The sequence below is a fragment of the Pseudophryne corroboree genome, chromosome 4, assembly GCF_028390025.1.
Source record: "Pseudophryne corroboree isolate aPseCor3 chromosome 4, aPseCor3.hap2, whole genome shotgun sequence".
Classification (NCBI taxonomy): domain Eukaryota; kingdom Metazoa; phylum Chordata; class Amphibia; order Anura; family Myobatrachidae; genus Pseudophryne; species Pseudophryne corroboree.
The window spans coordinates 215,420,552-215,437,861 of NC_086447.1; the positions used below are offsets into that span (position 1 = coordinate 215,420,552).

At 44.4% G+C, this 17,310-nt stretch overlaps 1 long non-coding RNA gene across 1 annotated transcript in view; it reads left to right on the top strand.

The window, feature by feature from the left end:
* The first annotated feature begins 12,845 nt into the window (after positions 1–12,845).
* Positions 12,846–17,310, top strand: part of LOC134911277 (uncharacterized) — a 115,361-nt gene continuing 110,896 nt past the window's right edge. Inside the window, exon 1 of the long non-coding RNA XR_010176440.1 lies at positions 12,846–13,040. This is a non-coding gene — a long non-coding RNA (uncharacterized LOC134911277). The remainder of the gene's footprint in view (positions 13,041–17,310) is intronic.

A 17,310-nucleotide genomic window follows, 5' to 3' on the forward strand; every position in this document is an offset into this window, starting at 1 on the left:
CCTCGGACCCGTGTAAAATGGGTGAAGTTCGGGGGGGTTCGGATTCCGAGTAACCGAACCCGCTCTTTACTAGAGATCTTGCGATGGTTGCAAGATCTCGCTCATTCGAAGTGCAGCCGGCTGGGAGGTAAGACACACTAGGCTGATGTGCTGTGCGGTCTGACAGGGGTTCACTTCCCCACTCCTGTGTCCGAGACATTTACACATCTCATCTGTAGTGCTGCTATAGAACATCTAGCCCTGAGATTGTTATGTTTGTCCCATCATCAGCCAACAACACTTGCTGGCTGATCAACATTACTACCAAATTTCGACATTTGACATTTGTGACAGGTGTTGTCATAACCAGTTATATATGGGAGCAAGCACTGTAAGCCAAGCTGTTTTATCCAGATACAGAGCTGACTTCTAATGTCCATAATGGTTGCAGATGGGTGCATTATCCCTTATAACATAAAGCTGTTGTGAACACTGTAGAGATGATATTAGAATACAGTAATTATAAATGACATAAAACTCAGGGAGTATATATATATATATATATATATATATATACATCCATTAAAGCATATATTGGGTGCTCTATAGTGCATAAAAGTCTTTTAATTAAAATACAATAAATAAAAACAAATGGTAAAATGTTGCTCGTACCAACAGGTAACCAGTGTGGCCACTGGTAGGATCACATATGCCGTCGCCTCACAATCAGCAATTCCGGTGGTCCATCATGTCAGCAGACTCTGCTCTAATGCGTTTCGTCATCAACTTGGCCCTGTGACATAGTTGATGACAAAATGCATTTAGGCGGAGCCTGCTGATGTGACGGAACAACGGAGTTGCTGATTGTGCGGCTGATGACGTATTTGATACTACCTAATATATGGAATCATGTGGTAACCAGCCCACACTGGTTACCTGTTGGTAGGAGCCAAATTTTACCATTTGTTTATATTTATTGTATTTTAATTAAAGACTTTTATGCACTATGGGGCACCCCCTATATATGCCTTTTTGACAGAATTTGGATTGTGAAGGGGAGCAGCGGTCCCAAAAATATTTTAAGAGGATCTAGTGGTATTTATTTAAGTACGGATTCACGTGCAGTGATTCCAATCCCATATATGTGTGTGTCTAACTAAGAAACTGCATCAGGAAAACCAGCACGGTGTCTGATATTTCTGTATATATATATATATATATATATATATATATATATATATATTATCATTTAACTAGCATTGATTATTCTTTTGTGTTTTATATTGTATATTTATTAGAAAACATTAACAAAAACCTATGGTTTTGCACATTTTATTTCCTGCAAGTTTATTGGGACTCTTGGTGTGAGCCAAGGGCCCTTTGTCACTAATCTCATGTGATTACCAATACACTGAAAGATGGAGATTTGATGATGTCACTGGAAGTTTCTCAGAAGGACACACCTCCATGATGCCTTATGTTACAGTGTCCCATGGGAGCGTACGCAAGCCTAATCCCACTCATTCTTATTTCAACACAGGATTAACAATAACAATGCTTAAGAAATATCTTGCTTTCACACACATATTATTTTGCACCCTGATCATTTTATGTTGCTTATGAAGGATTATCACTCAGATGCAATTCTCAGTTCATATAACTAATAGAACCAGTCCTATTACTTTTTGTTCCCATAGAGTAGTAGCAAGTTTCATTGGATCACAGCTTCTCTTACTGTGTCCAGAAAGGAACAAATATGTGAGTAACAGATACATTCAGCAACTACTGTATATAATACATGTTATTCTACAAAGAGCAGGTGGAGATGCGATTCTGCAAAGATGCCTAAAATAAATACAGTATATCACAGAAAGACTCAAACATCCTCATGTACGTAAGAAACACAGAAGTACAATGCATTCAAAAGTTTTTCAATTACAATACATCTGCAGCACAAAAGTATATTATTATTAGAGATGAGCGCCGGAAATTTTTCGGGTTTTGTGTTTTGGTTTTGGGTTCGGTTCCGCGGCCGTGTTTTGGGTTCGACCGCGTTTTGGCAAAACCTCACCGAATTTTTTTTGTCGGATTCGGGTGTGTTTTGGATTCGGGTGTTTTTTTCCAAAAAACCTAAAAAACAGCTTAAATCATAGAATTTGGCGGTCATTTTGATCCCAAAGTATTATTAACCTCAAAAACCATAATTTCCACTCATTTTCAGTCTATTCTGAATACCTCACACCTCACAATATTATTTTTAGTCCTAAAATTTGCACCGAGGTCGCTGTGTGAGTAAGATAAGCGACCCTAGTGGCCGACACAAACACCGGGCCCATCTAGGAGTGGCACTGCAGTGTCACGCAGGATGGCCCTTCCAAAAAACCCTCCCCAAACAGCACATGACGCAAAGAAAAAAAGAGGCGCAATGAGGTAGCTGTGTGAGTAAGATTAGCGACCCTAGTGGCCGACACAAACACCGGACCCATCTAGGAGTGGCACTGCAGTGTCACGCAGGATGTCCCTTCCAAAAAACCCTCCCCAAACAGCACATGACGCAAAGAAAAAAAGAGGCACAATGAGGTAGCTGTGTGAGTAAGATAAGCGACCCTAGTGGCCGACACAAACACCGGGCCCATCTAGGAGTGTCACTGCAGTGTCACGCAGGATGTCCCTTCCAAAAAACCCTCCCCAAACAGCACATGACGCAAAGAAAAAAAGAGGCGCAATGAGGTAGCTGTGTGAGTAAGATAAGCGACCCTAGTGGCCGACACAAACACCGGGCCCATCTAGGAGTGGCACTGCAGTGTCACGCAGGATGTCCCTTCCAAAAAACCCTCCCCAAACAGCACATGACGCAAAGAAAAAGAAAAGAAAAAAGAGGTGCAAGATGGAATTGTCCTTGGGCCCTCCCACCCACCCTTATGTTGTATAAACAGGACATGCACACTTTAACCAACCCATCATTTCAGTGACAGGGTCTGCCACACGACTGTGACTGATATGACGGGTTGGTTTGGACCCCCACCAAAAAAGAAGCAATTAATCTCTCCTTGCACAAACTGGCTCTACAGAGGCAAGATGTCCACCTCATCATCATCCTCCGATATATCACCGTGTACATCCCCCTCCTCACAGATTATCAATTCGTCCCCACTGGAATCCACCATCTCAGCTCCCTGTGTACTTTGTGGAGGCAATTGCTGCTGGTCAATGTCTCCACGGAGGAATTGATTATAATTCATTTTAATGAACATCATCTTCTCCACATTTTCTGGATGTAACCTCGTACGCCGATTGCTGACAAGGTGAGCGGCGGCACTAAACACTCTTTCGGAGTACACACTTGTGGGAGGGCAACTTAGGTAGAATAAAGCCAGTTTGTGCAAGGGCCTCCAAATTGCCTCTTTTTCCTGCCAGTATAAGTACGGACTGTGTGACGTGCCTACTTGGATGCGGTCACTCATATAATCCTCCACCATTCTTTCAATGGGGAGAGAATCATATGCAGTGACAGTAGACGACATGTCCGTAATCGTTGTCAGGTCCTTCAGTCCGGACCAGATGTCAGCATCAGCAGTCGCTGCAGACTGCCCTGCATCACCGCCAGCGGGTGGGCTCGGAATTCTGAGCCTTTTCCTCGCACCCCCAGTTGCGGGAGAATGTGAAGGAGGAGATGTTGTTGACAGGTCGCGTTCCGCTTGACTTGACAATTTACTCACCAGCAGGTGTTTGAACCCCAGCAGACTTGTGTCTGCCGGAAAGAGAGATCCAAGGTAGGCTTTAAATCTAGGATCGAGCACGGTGGCCAAAATGTAGTGCTCTGATTTCAACAGATTGACCACCCGTGAATCCTTGCTAAGCGAATTAAGGGCTCCATCCACAAGTCTCACATGCCTAGCGGAATCGCTCCGTGTTAGCTCCTCCTTCAATGTCTCCAGCTTCTTCTGCAAAAGCCTGATGAGGGGAATGACCTGACTCAGGCTGGCAGTGTCTGAACTGACTTCACGTGTGGCAAGTTCAAAGGGCATCAGAACCTTGCACAACGTTGAAATCATTCTCCACTGCGCTTGAGACAGGTGCATCCCACCTCCTATATCGTGCTCAATTGTATAGGCTTGAATGGCCTTTTGCTGCTCCTCCAACCTCTGAAGCATATACAGGGTTGAATTCCACCTCGTTACCACTTCTTGCTTCAGATGATGGCAGGGCAGGTTCAGTAGTTTTTGGTGGTGCTCCAGTTTTCTGTACGTGGTGCCTGTACGCCGAAAGTGTCCCGCAATTCTTCTGGCCACCGACAGCATCTCTTGCACGCCCCTGTCGTTTTTTTAAAAATTCTGCACCACCAAATTCAAGGTATGTGCAAAACATGGGACGTGCTGGAATTGGCCCAGATTTAATGCACACACAATATTGCTGGCGTTGTCCGATGCCACAAATCCACAGGAGAGTCCAATTGGGGTAAGCCATTCCGCGATGATCTTCCTCAGTTGCCGTAAGAGGTTTTCAGCTGTGTGCGTATTCTGGAAACCGGTGATACAAAGCGTAGCCTGCCTAGGAAAGAGTTGGCGTTTGCGAGATGCTGCTACTGGTGCCGCCGCTGCTGTTCTTGCGGCGGGAGTCCATACATCTACCCAGTGGGCTGTCACAGTCATATAGTCCTGACCCTGCCCTGCTCCACTTGTCCACATGTCCGTGGTTAAGTGGACATTGGGTACAGCTGCATTTTTTAGGACACTGGTGACTCTTTTTCTGAGGTCTGTGTACATTTTCGGTATCGCCTGCCTAGAGAAATGGAACCTAGATGGTATTTGGTACCGGGGACACAGTACCTCCAACAAATCTCTAGTTGGCTCTGCAGTAATGATGGATACCGGAACCACGTTTCTCACCACCCAGGATGTCAAGGCCTCAGTTATCCGCTTTGCAGTAGGATGACTGCTGTGATATTTCATCTTCCTCGCAAAGGACTGTTGGACAGTCAATTGCTTGGTGGAAGTAGTAAAAGTGGTCTTACGACTTCCCCTCTGGGATGACCATCGACTCCCAGCAGCAACAACAGCAGCGCCAGCAGCAGTAGGCGTTACACGCAAGGATGCATCGGAGGAATCCCAGGCAGGAGAGGACTCGTCAGAATTGCCAGTGACATGGCCTGCAGGACTATTGGCATTCCTGGGGAAGGAGGAAATTGACACTGAGGGAGTTGGTGGGGTGGTTTGCGTGAGCTTGGTTACAAGAGGAAGGGATTTACTGGTCAGTGGACTGCTTCCGCTGTCGGCCCAAGTTTTTGAACTTGTCACTGACTTATTATGAATGCGCTGCAGGTGACGTATAAGGGAGGATGTTCCGAGGTGGTTAACGTCCTTACCCCTACTTATTACAGCTTGACAAAGGGAACACACGGCTTGACACCTGTTGTCCGCATTTCTGGTGAAATACTTCCACACCGAAGAGCTGATTTTTTTGGTATTTTCACCAGGCATGTCAACGGCCATATTCCTACCACGGACAACAGGTGTCTCCCCGGGTGCCTGACTTAAACAAACCACCTCACCATCAGAATCCTCCTGGTCAATTTCCTCCCCAGCGCCAGCAACACCCATATCCTCCTCATCCTGGTGTACTTCAACACTGACATCTTCAATCTGACTATCAGGAACTGGACTGCGGGTGCTCCTTCCATCACTTGCAGGGGGCGTGCAAATGGTGGAAGGCGCATGCTCTTCACGTCCAGTGTTGGGAAGGTCAGGCATCGCAACCGACACAATTGGAGTCGGACTCTCCTTGTGGATTTGGGATTTCGAAGAACGCACAGTTCTTTGCGGTGCTACTGCTTTTGCCAGCTTTAGTCTTTTCATTTTTCTAGCAAGAGGCTGAGTGCTTCCATACTCATGTGAAGCTGAACCACTAGCCATGAACATAGGCCAGGGCCTCAGCCGTTCCTTGCCACTCCGTGTGGTAAATGGCATAATGGCAAGTTTACGCTTCTCCTCCGACAATTTTATTTTAGGTTTTGGAGTCCTTTTTTTACTGATATTTGGTGTTTTGGATTTGACATGCTCTGTACTATGACATTGGGCATCGGCCTTGGCAGATGACGTTGCTGGCATTTCATCGTCTCGGCCATGACTAGTGGCAGCAGCTTCAGCACGAGGTGGAAGTGGATCTTGATCTTTCCCTAATTTTGGAACCTCAACATTTTTGTTCTCTATATTTTAATAGGCACAACTAAAAGGCACCTCAGGTAAACAATGGAGATGGATGGATTGGATACTAGTATACAATTATGGACGGGCTGCCGAGTGCCGACACAGAGGTAGCCACAGCCGTGAACTACCGCACTGTACTGTGTCTGCTGCTAATATATAGACTGGTTGATAAAGAGATAGTATACTCGTAACTAGTATGTATGTATAAAGAAAGAAAAAAAAACCACGGTTAGGTGGTATATACAATTATGGACGGGCTGCCGAGTGCCGACACAGAGGTAGCCACAGCCGTGAACTACCGCACTGTACTGTGTCTGCTGCTAATATAAACTGGTTGATAAAGAGATAGTATACTCGTAACTAGTATGTATGTATAAAGAAAGAAAAAAAAACCACGGTTAGGTGGTATATACAATTATGGACGGGCTGCCGAGTGCCGACACAGAGGTAGCCACAGCCGTGAACTACCGCACTGTACTGTGTCTGCTGCTAATATATAGACTGGTTGATAAAGAGATAGTATACTCGTAACTAGTATGTATGTATAAAGAAAGAAAAAAAAACCACGGTTAGGTGGTATATACAATTATGGACGGGCTGCCGAGTGCCGACACAGAGGTAGCCACAGCCGTGAACTACCGCACTGTACTGTGTCTGCTGCTAATATAGACTGGTTGATAAAGAGATAGTATACTCGTAACTAGTATGTATGTATAAAGAAAGAAAAAAAAACCATGGTTAGGTGGTATATACAATTATGGACGGGCTGCCGAGTGCCGACACAGAGGTAGCCACAGCCGTGAACTACCGCACTGTACTGTGTCTGCTGCTAATATAGACTGGTTGATAAAGAGATAGTATACTCGTAACTAGTATGACTATAAAGAAAGAAAAAAAACACGGTTAGGTGGTACATACAATTATGGACGGGCTGCCGAGTGCCGACACAGAGGTAGCCACAGCCGTGAACTACCGCACTGTACTGTGTCTGCTGCTAATATATAGACTGGTTGATAAAGAGATAGTATACTCGTAACTAGTATGTATGTATAAAGAAAGAAAAAAAAACCACGGTTAGGTGGTATATACAATTATGGACGGGCTGCCGAGTGCCGACACAGAGGTAGCCACAGCCGTGAACTACCGCACTGTACTGTGTCTGCTGCTAATATAGACTGGTTGATAAAGAGATAGTATACTCGTAACTAGCATGTATGTATAAAGAAAGAAAAAAAAACCACGGTTAGGTGGTATATACAATTATGGACGGGCTGCCGAGTGCCGACACAGAGGTAGCCACAGCCGTGAACTACCGCACTGTACTGTGTCTGCTGCTAATATATAGACTGGTTGATAAAGAGATAGTATACTCGTAACTAGTATGTATGTATAAAGAAAGAAAAAAAAACCACGGTTAGGTGGTATATACAATTATGGACGGGCTGCCGAGTGCCGACACAGAGGTAGCCACAGCCGTGAACTACCGCACTGTACTGTGTCTGCTGCTAATATATAGACTGGTTGATAAAGAGATAGTATACTCGTAACTAGTATGTATGTATAAAGAAAGAAAAAAAAACCATGGTTAGGTGGTATATACAATTATGGACGGGCTGCCGAGTGCCGACACAGAGGTAGCCACAGCCGTGAACTACCGCACTGTACTGTGTCTGCTGCTAATATAGACTGGTTTATAAAGAGATAGTATACTCGTAACTAGTATGTATGTATAAAGAAAGAAAAAAAAACCACGGTTAGGTGGTATATACAATTATGGACGGGCTGCCGAGTGCCGACACAGAGGTAGCCACAGCCGTGAACTACCGCACTGTACTGTGTCTGCTGCTAATATAGACTTGTTGATAAAGAGATAGTATACTCGTAACTAGTATGACTATAAAGAAAGAAAAAAAAACCACGGTTAGGTGGTATATACAATTATGGACGGGCTGCCGAGTGCCGACACAGAGGTAGCCACAGCCGTGAACTACCGCACTGTACTGTGTCTGCTGCTAATATAGACTGGTTGATAAAGAGATAGTATACTCGTAACTAGTATGTATGTATAAAGAAAGAAAAAAAAACCACGGTTAGGTGGTATATACAAATATGGACGGGCTGCCGAGTGCCGACACAGAGGTAGCCACAGCCGTGAACTACCGCACTGTACTGTGTCTGCTGCTAATATATAGACTGGTTGATAAAGAGATAGTATACTCGTAACTAGTATGTATGTATAAAGAAAGAAAAAAAAACCACGGTTAGGTGGTATATACAATTATGGACGGGCTGCCGAGTGCCGACACAGAGGTAGCCACAGCCGTGAACTACCGCACTGTACTGTGTCTGCTGCTAATATATAGACTGGTTGATAAAGAGATAGTATACTCGTAACTAGTATGTATGTATAAAGAAAGAAAAAAAAACCACGGTTAGGTGGTATATACAATTATGGACGGGCTGCCGAGTGCCGACACAGAGGTAGCCACAGCCGTGAACTACCGCACTGTACTGTGTCTGCTGCTAATATAGACTGGTTGATAAAGAGATAGTATACTCGTAACTAGTATGTATGTATAAAGAAAGAAAAAAAAACCACGGTTAGGTGGTATATACAATTATGGACGGGCTGCCGAGTGCCGACACAGAGGTAGCCACAGCCGTGAACTACCGCACTGTACTGTGTCTGCTGCTAATATAGACTGGTTGATAAAGAGATAGTATACTCGTAACTAGTATGACTATAAAGAAAGTAAAAAAAAACCACGGTTAGGTGGTATATACAATTATGGACGGGCTGCCGAGTGCCGACACAGAGGTAGCCACAGCCGTGAACTACCGCACTGTACTGTGTCTGCTGCTAATATAGACTGGTTGATAAAGAGATAGTTTACTCGTAACTAGTATGTATGTATAAAGAAAGAAAAAAAAACCACGGTTAGGTGGTATATACAATTATGGACGGGCTGCCGAGTGCCGACACAGAGGTAGCCACAGCCGTGAACTACCGCACTGTACTGTGTCTGCTGCTAATATATAGACTGGTTGATAAAGAGATAGTATACTCGTAACTAGTATGTATGTATAAAGAAAGAAAAAAAAACCACGGTTAGGTGGTATATACAATTATGGACGGGCTGCCGAGTGCCGACACAGAGGTAGCCACAGCCGTGAACTACCGCACTGTACTGTGTCTGCTGCTAATATATAGACTGGTTGATAAAGAGATAGCATACTCGTAACTAGTATGTATGTATAAAGAAAGAAAAAAAACCCACGGTTAGGTGGTATATACAATTATGGACGGGCTGCCGAGTGCCGACACAGAGGTAGCCACAGCCGTGAACTACCGCACTGTACTGTGTCTGCTGCTAATATAGACTGGTTGATAAAGAGATAGTATACTCGTAACTAGTATGTATGTATAAAGAAAGAAAAAAAAACCACGGTTAGGTGGTATATACAATTATGGACGGGCTGCCGAGTGCCGACACAGAGGTAGCCACAGCCGTGAACTACCGCACTGTACTGTGTCTGCTGCTAATATAGACTGGTTGATAAAGAGATAGTATACTCGTAACTAGTATGACTATAAAGAAAGAAAAAAAAACCACGGTTAGGTGGTATATACAATTATGGACGGGCTGCCGAGTGCCGACACAGAGGTAGCCACAGCCGTGAACTACCGCACTGTACTGTGTCTGCTGCTAATATAGACTGGTTGATAAAGAGATAGTATACTCGTAACTAGTATGTATGTATAAAGAAAGAAAAAAAAACCACGGTTAGGTGGTATATACAATTATGGACGGGCTGCCGAGTGCCGACACAGAGGTAGCCACAGCCGTGAACTACCGCACTGTACTGTGTCTGCTGCTAATATATAGACTGGTTGATAAAGAGATAGTATACTCGTAACTAGTATGTATGTATAAAGAAAGAAAAAAAAAACACGGTTAGGTGGTATATACAATTATGGACGGGCTGCCGAGTGCCGACACAGAGGTAGCCACAGCCGTGAACTACCGCACTGTACTGTGTCTGCTGCTAATATATAGACTGGTTGATAAAGAGATAGTATACTCGTAACTAGTATTATGTATAAAGAAAGAAAAAAAAACCACGGTTAGGTGGTATATACAATTATGGACGGGCTGCCGAGTGCCGACACAGAGGTAGCCACAGCCGTGAACTACCGCACTGTACTGTGTCTGCTGCTAATATAGACTGGTTGATAAAGAGATAGTATACTCGTAACTAGTATGTATGTATAAAGAAAGAAAAAAAAACCACGGTTAGGTGGTATATACAATTATGGACGGGCTGCCGAGTGCCGACACAGAGGTAGCCACAGCCGTGAACTACCGCACTGTACTGTGTCTGCTGCTAATATAGACTGGTTGATAAAGAGATAGTATACTCGTAACTAGTATGACTATAAAGAAAGAAAAAAAACCCACGGTTAGGTGGTATATACAATTATGGACGGGCTGCCGAGTGCCGACACAGAGGTAGCCACAGCCGTGAACTACCGCACTGTACTGTGTCTGCTGCTAATATAGACTGGTTGATAAAGAGATAGTATACTACTAATATTATATATACTGGTGGTCAGGTCACTGGTCACTAGTCACACTGGCAGTGGCACTCCTGCAGCAAAAGTGTGCACTGTTTAATTTTAATATAATATTATGTACTCCTGGCTCCTGCTATAACCTATAACTGGCACTGCAGTACTCCCCAGTCTCCCCCACAATTATAAGCTGTGTGAGCTGAGCACAGTCAGATATATATATACATTGATGCAGCACACTGGGCTGAGCAGTGCACACAGATATGGTATGTGACTGAGTCACTGTGTGTATCGTTTTTTTCAGGCAGAGAACGGATATATTAAATAAAACAAACAACTGCACTGTCTGGTGGTCACTGTGGTCGTCAGTCACTAAACTCTGCACTCTCTTCTACAGTATCACAGCCTCAGGTCAATCTCTCTCTCTCTCTCTCAACCCTAATCTAAATGGAGAGGACGCCAGCCACGTCCTCTCCCTATCAATCTCAATGCACGTGTGAAAATGGCGGCGACGCGCGGCTCCTTATATAGAATCCGAGTCTCGCGAGAATCCGACAGCGTCATGATGACGTTCGGGCGCGCTCGGGTTAACCGAGCAAGGCGGGAGGATCCGAGTCTGCTCGGACCCGTGAAAAAAACATGAAGTTCGTGCGGGTTCGGATTCAGAGAAACCGAACCCGCTCATCTCTAATTATTATATGAACAGCATGGGGCAGGGACAGACTGGGGCTATATAAGAGGCATGGCATTGTAATGTCCGCACGCGCACGTGTGAAAAGTGGGTGTGGTCACAGTTTGAGTGGGCGTGGTCACACAGCACGCCCCCACGTCTCTGTATGTTAGGCAGCCAGGCAGAACACGAGGAGGTGGGACTGCTCGGCCAGCCCATCTCTCTGTGTGGCCAGACCGCTCATCAGGCCACTGGCCCTTCTAGCATTAGCCAGAAGTATCAGATGGCCCGCCTGGCCCTTGCATGGGGTCGCCTTGCACAGCCTACTCCCAACACATGGCTCATCTGCCTATAGGAGATTGTCAGGGCCGGCGACAGGGGGGGTCAAAGGGGACACCTGTACCGGGCCCCAAGGATCAGAGGGGCCCCAAGTATATGCCACTTAGTGTCCAGCAGGGAATCATCATGGAGTTATTGGGGAGAGACAGACCGTGGTGTGTGTGGGGGAGGAAGGAGAGATATACATATTTATATCTCTGTATACTGTAGATAAATAAAAATAGATATACTTATTTAATAACAGTTTATTATATAGCGCAGCAAATTCCGTCGCTCTGAGGGGGCCCCAGAGATATCACTGTACCGGGCCCCAAGATGTCTGTTGCCGGCCCTGGAGATTGTATTGATAAATTATGGGGATTTGTGGGTTTCTATTGCTTCCAAAAGTGGTAACAGAAAAAACTACCATATTGCCATATATTAACATTAAATAATGGGCCTGGGAGAGTGAGAGAGGCAATTAAAGTGTCACAGGGACTGGACTACTAATTGTAAGTATTTCTGTTGGTAAATCAGCCTAGGTAAAACCCACATGTGGAACACACAGGATAATGCGCAATGTCTCATTGTCTCCATTACGATAATGAAACATCCATTATGAATGTTTTTTCCACCTGAAACAACTCAAGTAATGACTCTGTACGGTTTCTGGTGAATTTGAGAAAACTGGTGGTTCACCCCTGGAATATGGCAATATGAACTGGGAGCACAAGGAAAGAAATAATATTATCTGTTATTGACGCACTGGCGCTCACAGTTACAGGAAAATCAGTAATCTTCCCCTGGAAAGTATGATTGGTTGCTATGGGCAACATCCCATGTTAAGTAGAACTCCCATCTTAGTAAATTTACCCCGGCGAATCTCGAGTGCTGTCTATTCCTTTGATTAATTATATCTATATCTATAGTAATTCAGGTGTAGGCAAGTAGGACATTTGGCTGTAGTGGCTTGTTGCATGGAAGGACCTAGAAGGATGGAAATAAGGCTAGCCCTATACTGTGCCAACCAGGAGCGGGAACTGGCCGGCTTGTGACTAAAGAGAGGAGCTGCAGTGGCAGTTGGCAGTTTGCCGCCTCACCCAAGGAGAAGTGAGTGATGCAATGGGTGCAAGAAGTAGCACCAGGGAGCAGTGTGGCAGAGCACTGTGAGGAGGAGGGCGCTTTATCTGAGCTGTTCCAAAAACCAGGTGCTGTCAGCAGAGCAGCAGCCAGAGACAGGTCTGCAATGCACCGCACGCATTACTTATAGAGTGCCCCTTACATAGAGAGAGGGGTAAGTGCTGTACACCATAGCCTGTAGAATAATCTTAGCTCTACTAGCCCTGGTTAGCCAATAAATTCCGGCCATCACTACCACAATCATAACAAGTATTTAATGCGCAGTACATTGAATACATTCACCAAGTATCTACAGTAGGTGTCTACTACTTTATTTTAAAATTATTCCCTTAGGTACCCACATTGGGAACAGTATTTTCTCTACTTATTGATATCTGCTGGAATCATCACTTTGTGGTATGATATGACAAGTCATACAATAAAGACACAGGGCTGGATTAACACTTTGGGTGGCACAGAGCATTTAAGACAGGGGGAGTGCACCCTCAAGCCTCTGGCCTTCACCCTCTTTGTTGTTGGCACCACTACCTGTCCACTGACACTGGCTGCAGTGCTGTAATATATAGCAGAACAGCAGCAGCAGCAGCAGCAGGATATCATACAAGGAGAGAGGAGAGTGCAGGACTGCGGAGGGTTGCGGAGGAAGCTGCCGTTGAGCAGTCTCCTCTCTGCCTGCATGATATGCCGCTGCAACTGCGCTTCCATACTGTATATTACAGAGAAGGAACAATCTAATTGGTCCTTTTATTGTAAGGGCTAAGGTTGTCCCAAGCCAACCTCTGGTGGATTACATTAACAACTTATAAAGCTTGGGTGGGTGCAGGGCCGTTTCTTGGGGCAGGCGAGCAGTGCAACCGCACTGGGCGCCCGCCGCGGCACTAACTGTGACTCCCTGCTTCCCCCTCCTATTTCTCCCCGAGTAACCCGCTCGGGGGGCGGAGTTTCACGGAATGACGCGGTTGCGTCGTTACGTCACGACGCAACCCCCGTCACTCCGCGAAACTCCCCCCCCTCCCCCGAGTGGAGTACAGAGGGGGATCCAAGTTAGGAAGAGGGAAAGGCCAGCGCGAGGAGCGACTGGTGAGGCAGGCCGAAGAGCAGTAATCACCTCTGTAAGTATTCTCTCTCTCTCTCTCTCTCTCAATGTGTAAAATGGGGACACCTGCAGTAATGTGTGAAATGGGGACTGTTGCCTGCCGTACTGTGGGGATTTAATGTATTAAGGGCATTGCGGTGTGTGGCATAATATGGTGCAGGGGGCATTACTGTGTGGGGCTTAATATGGTAGAATTTTTTTTCCTGTGGTGGTCGTGATCTGTTGGAGCATGGTCAAAAACTGGATTGTGAGGTAGTCTTTTCAGACGAGGCCATGCCCATTTAAATGAGGCCACACCTATTTGGATGAGGCCACGCCCCCTTGTCGGGTGCGCGCACAAGTTTTTTCTTTTTATCTAGGTGGGGGGGGGGGCACATTTTTTTATGTCATGGGGGGGGGCGCATTTTTAAATCTCGCACTGGGAGCCAAATTGGCTAAAACAGCCCTAGGTGGGTGCATTTGAGTTTATGTAGTTAAGTAACCATTGCAGGATACTTACCAGAATAGTCTGTACGAGAACCGGGGGTTACACATATAAAACTAGTTAGAGCCACATAAAGAAACATAAACACACTGAGACACATACATATAAAAAAAAATGCCACAAGAATGGCAGCATTCAGTTATCAATTGCATATTTGCTTTTTATGATACAAGATATGTGTACTGTATCTAACAGAACATTGGGGGTAATTCCAAGTTGATCGCAGCAGGAATTTTGTTAGCAATTGGGCAAAACCATGTGCACTGCAGGGGAGGCAGATTTAACATGTGCAGAGAGAGTTAGATTTGGGTGTGGTGAGTTCAATCTGCAATCTAAATTGCAGTGTAAAAATAAAGCAGCCAGTATTTACCCTGCACAGAAACAAAATAACCCACCCAAATCTTACTCTCTCTGCACATGTTATATCTGCCCCCCCTGCACTGCACATGGTTTTGCCCAACTGCTAAAACATTTCCTGCTGCGATCAACTTGGAATTACCCCCATGATACAGTATTTCACCAAACACCACATTGTCTCAGGGGATAGAGATGATAATCACCTATATGTAGAGCAACTACTTGATTCATATACATGCAGCATAAATATTAACATTGCAAAATGTGCTGCAACAGGTGAAAACAGTAATCATGCATAAAGTGGTAACATTCTATATAAACATCTCAGGTGATATTAGGATACAGATTACAGGTATCTCATGATAATATGAAATATCACCTATACAGTATGTGAAACACTTTAATCCTGCACATGAATTAAATATTGATATGGGGAAATTTGTTGCAAGGCTGATAAAAATCAAACAATGTGTAAACAAATAGTTACAACTGATTCTATAGACCACAAATAGTATCATTTAAATGAATAACATCAAGTACTTATTTATACATGTCAATGTTGTGGATAATGTGATTCTTTTTTTTTTTATAAATCTGTTTATTTTGATTTTCATAGAGTATAAGGTCAAACAGGAACAAATCGGTAGCATTTGATGAAGTAAACAATTATATCATGTAGGTAGGTACATCAAACTGTATCGAAAAGAAAACATACAATCTTATCTGAGCATGGGAATAAAAGTAGTGAAAAAGGCATATGTTCCCGTGTTTCAGGTATGCACTATTTGTACCATAAAACCCTCAGGAAGATGTTCCTTAAAGCTAACCATTAAAACATCATTCAAAAATCAATTTGTTTTCACATGAAGATGAGAAAAAAGTACAGAGAGAGAAGAAAGAAGATGGGGTAGGGAAATACATTAGGGTAAATGGGGAAGGAGGGAAAGATGCTCCTGACAATTGAATCGAGGAAAAATAGCAGTGAATATATCAATCTCCTGGCAGGGTCTGGAGGAGGTCAACCCTAGGACTGAGTAGCCTAAACGGCATGGATGGTTATGAGGTAGATTCTTCTAATAGTTTCCTATGGAGAAACCATTCAGTTTGTTCAAAGACTTTAAATATCTGGGCTTGTGTGGACTGATCTCGTGACTCTATATAAAGACCCCACTTTTTGTAAAAAGTTTTAACCCCCACCTCTATATTGGCTTGGACCGATTTCCTATCATAGTATAGTATCTGTAGAAGTTTACCATGAACTTCCCCGAGTGTAGGGGGAGAGGGGGACAACCAGTGTGATAAAATAATTTTCTTTGAGACTGTTACCAAAATTGTGAGAAATGGTATAGTTCGCCGTTTCTCAGGTCCTAAATGCCATTCGGAGAAATTTGCACACAAACAAGATAGGGGTGTTGCTGTTACATGAATATTCAAAAGCTTATTAATGTAAGCCAGAAGTTTGTTCTAGAAACGTTTAATCCGACCACATTCCCAGAACATATGATAGAAGGAAGCCGTACGTATATGACATTTGGGACATTCCCCAGTTTCCGTGGGGTGAAACTTAGCATGTTGGCTCGGGGAAATATAGGCTCTCTGTAACGTACGGAGGTGGACCTCCTGTAAGTAAGGTGAGGCCAGGGCTTTCAAGCTAGAAACATAATGATCACTGAGTTGGTGATGGGCAGTCAGAGTAGGTATATCTTTACTCCATTGGTGAAGTAGTCTTTCCCATCTACAGTCTGTTGTGCTAGATGTCAGAATAGAGTATATTTGTCTAATGCGTGTCGGGCCTATTCTATGTGTTTTAAGCGAAAGCTGTAGTGGGTTAGTAGATAAGGGAGTTTCTTGTGAGGTAGTACTCCTGTGGGTAGCCAAGCCTTGATAGTGTCGTGTCTGTAGATACATGAAAAAATGAGAGTGGGGTAGGCTATATTTCTCTTGGAGCGATGTGAAGGAGTACATGGATCCTCCCGGGTCAAATACTTTGGAAGAGTTTGAGAGTCCTTTCTCTTTCCAGAGTCGGTAATTTGAGTTAAGGAGGGACGGGGGGAAAGCTGGATTACCCCATAGCGGGATGCATATAGATTCCTCAGGATTGCATTTAAATTTCTTGTGTAAAGCACGCCAGTTATAATAGATATCCCTAAAAAGGGGGTTAGCAAGGATGTGGGTCGGGATCAGTGAGGGTTTAGATAGGAGTAATGCCCCCGGGGAGTAAGGAGTGAATAGTGCCTCATCTAGAGCGGAGTCTGTATAGAGTTCCCTGTCAAACAGCCAGTCAGCAGCACATCTAAATAGGGATGTCATTGAGTAGGATGCGTAATCTGGAACACCAAATCCGCCTGCGGACTTGGGTGCCATCAGTTTATCCAAAGCAATGAACGCCTTCTTGCCTTTCCATAAAAACCTTGACATAATTTTCCGTAGATATTGAATATCATGTTTAGTAAGGCGGACTGGGAGCATCTGCATGAGGTAAAATAT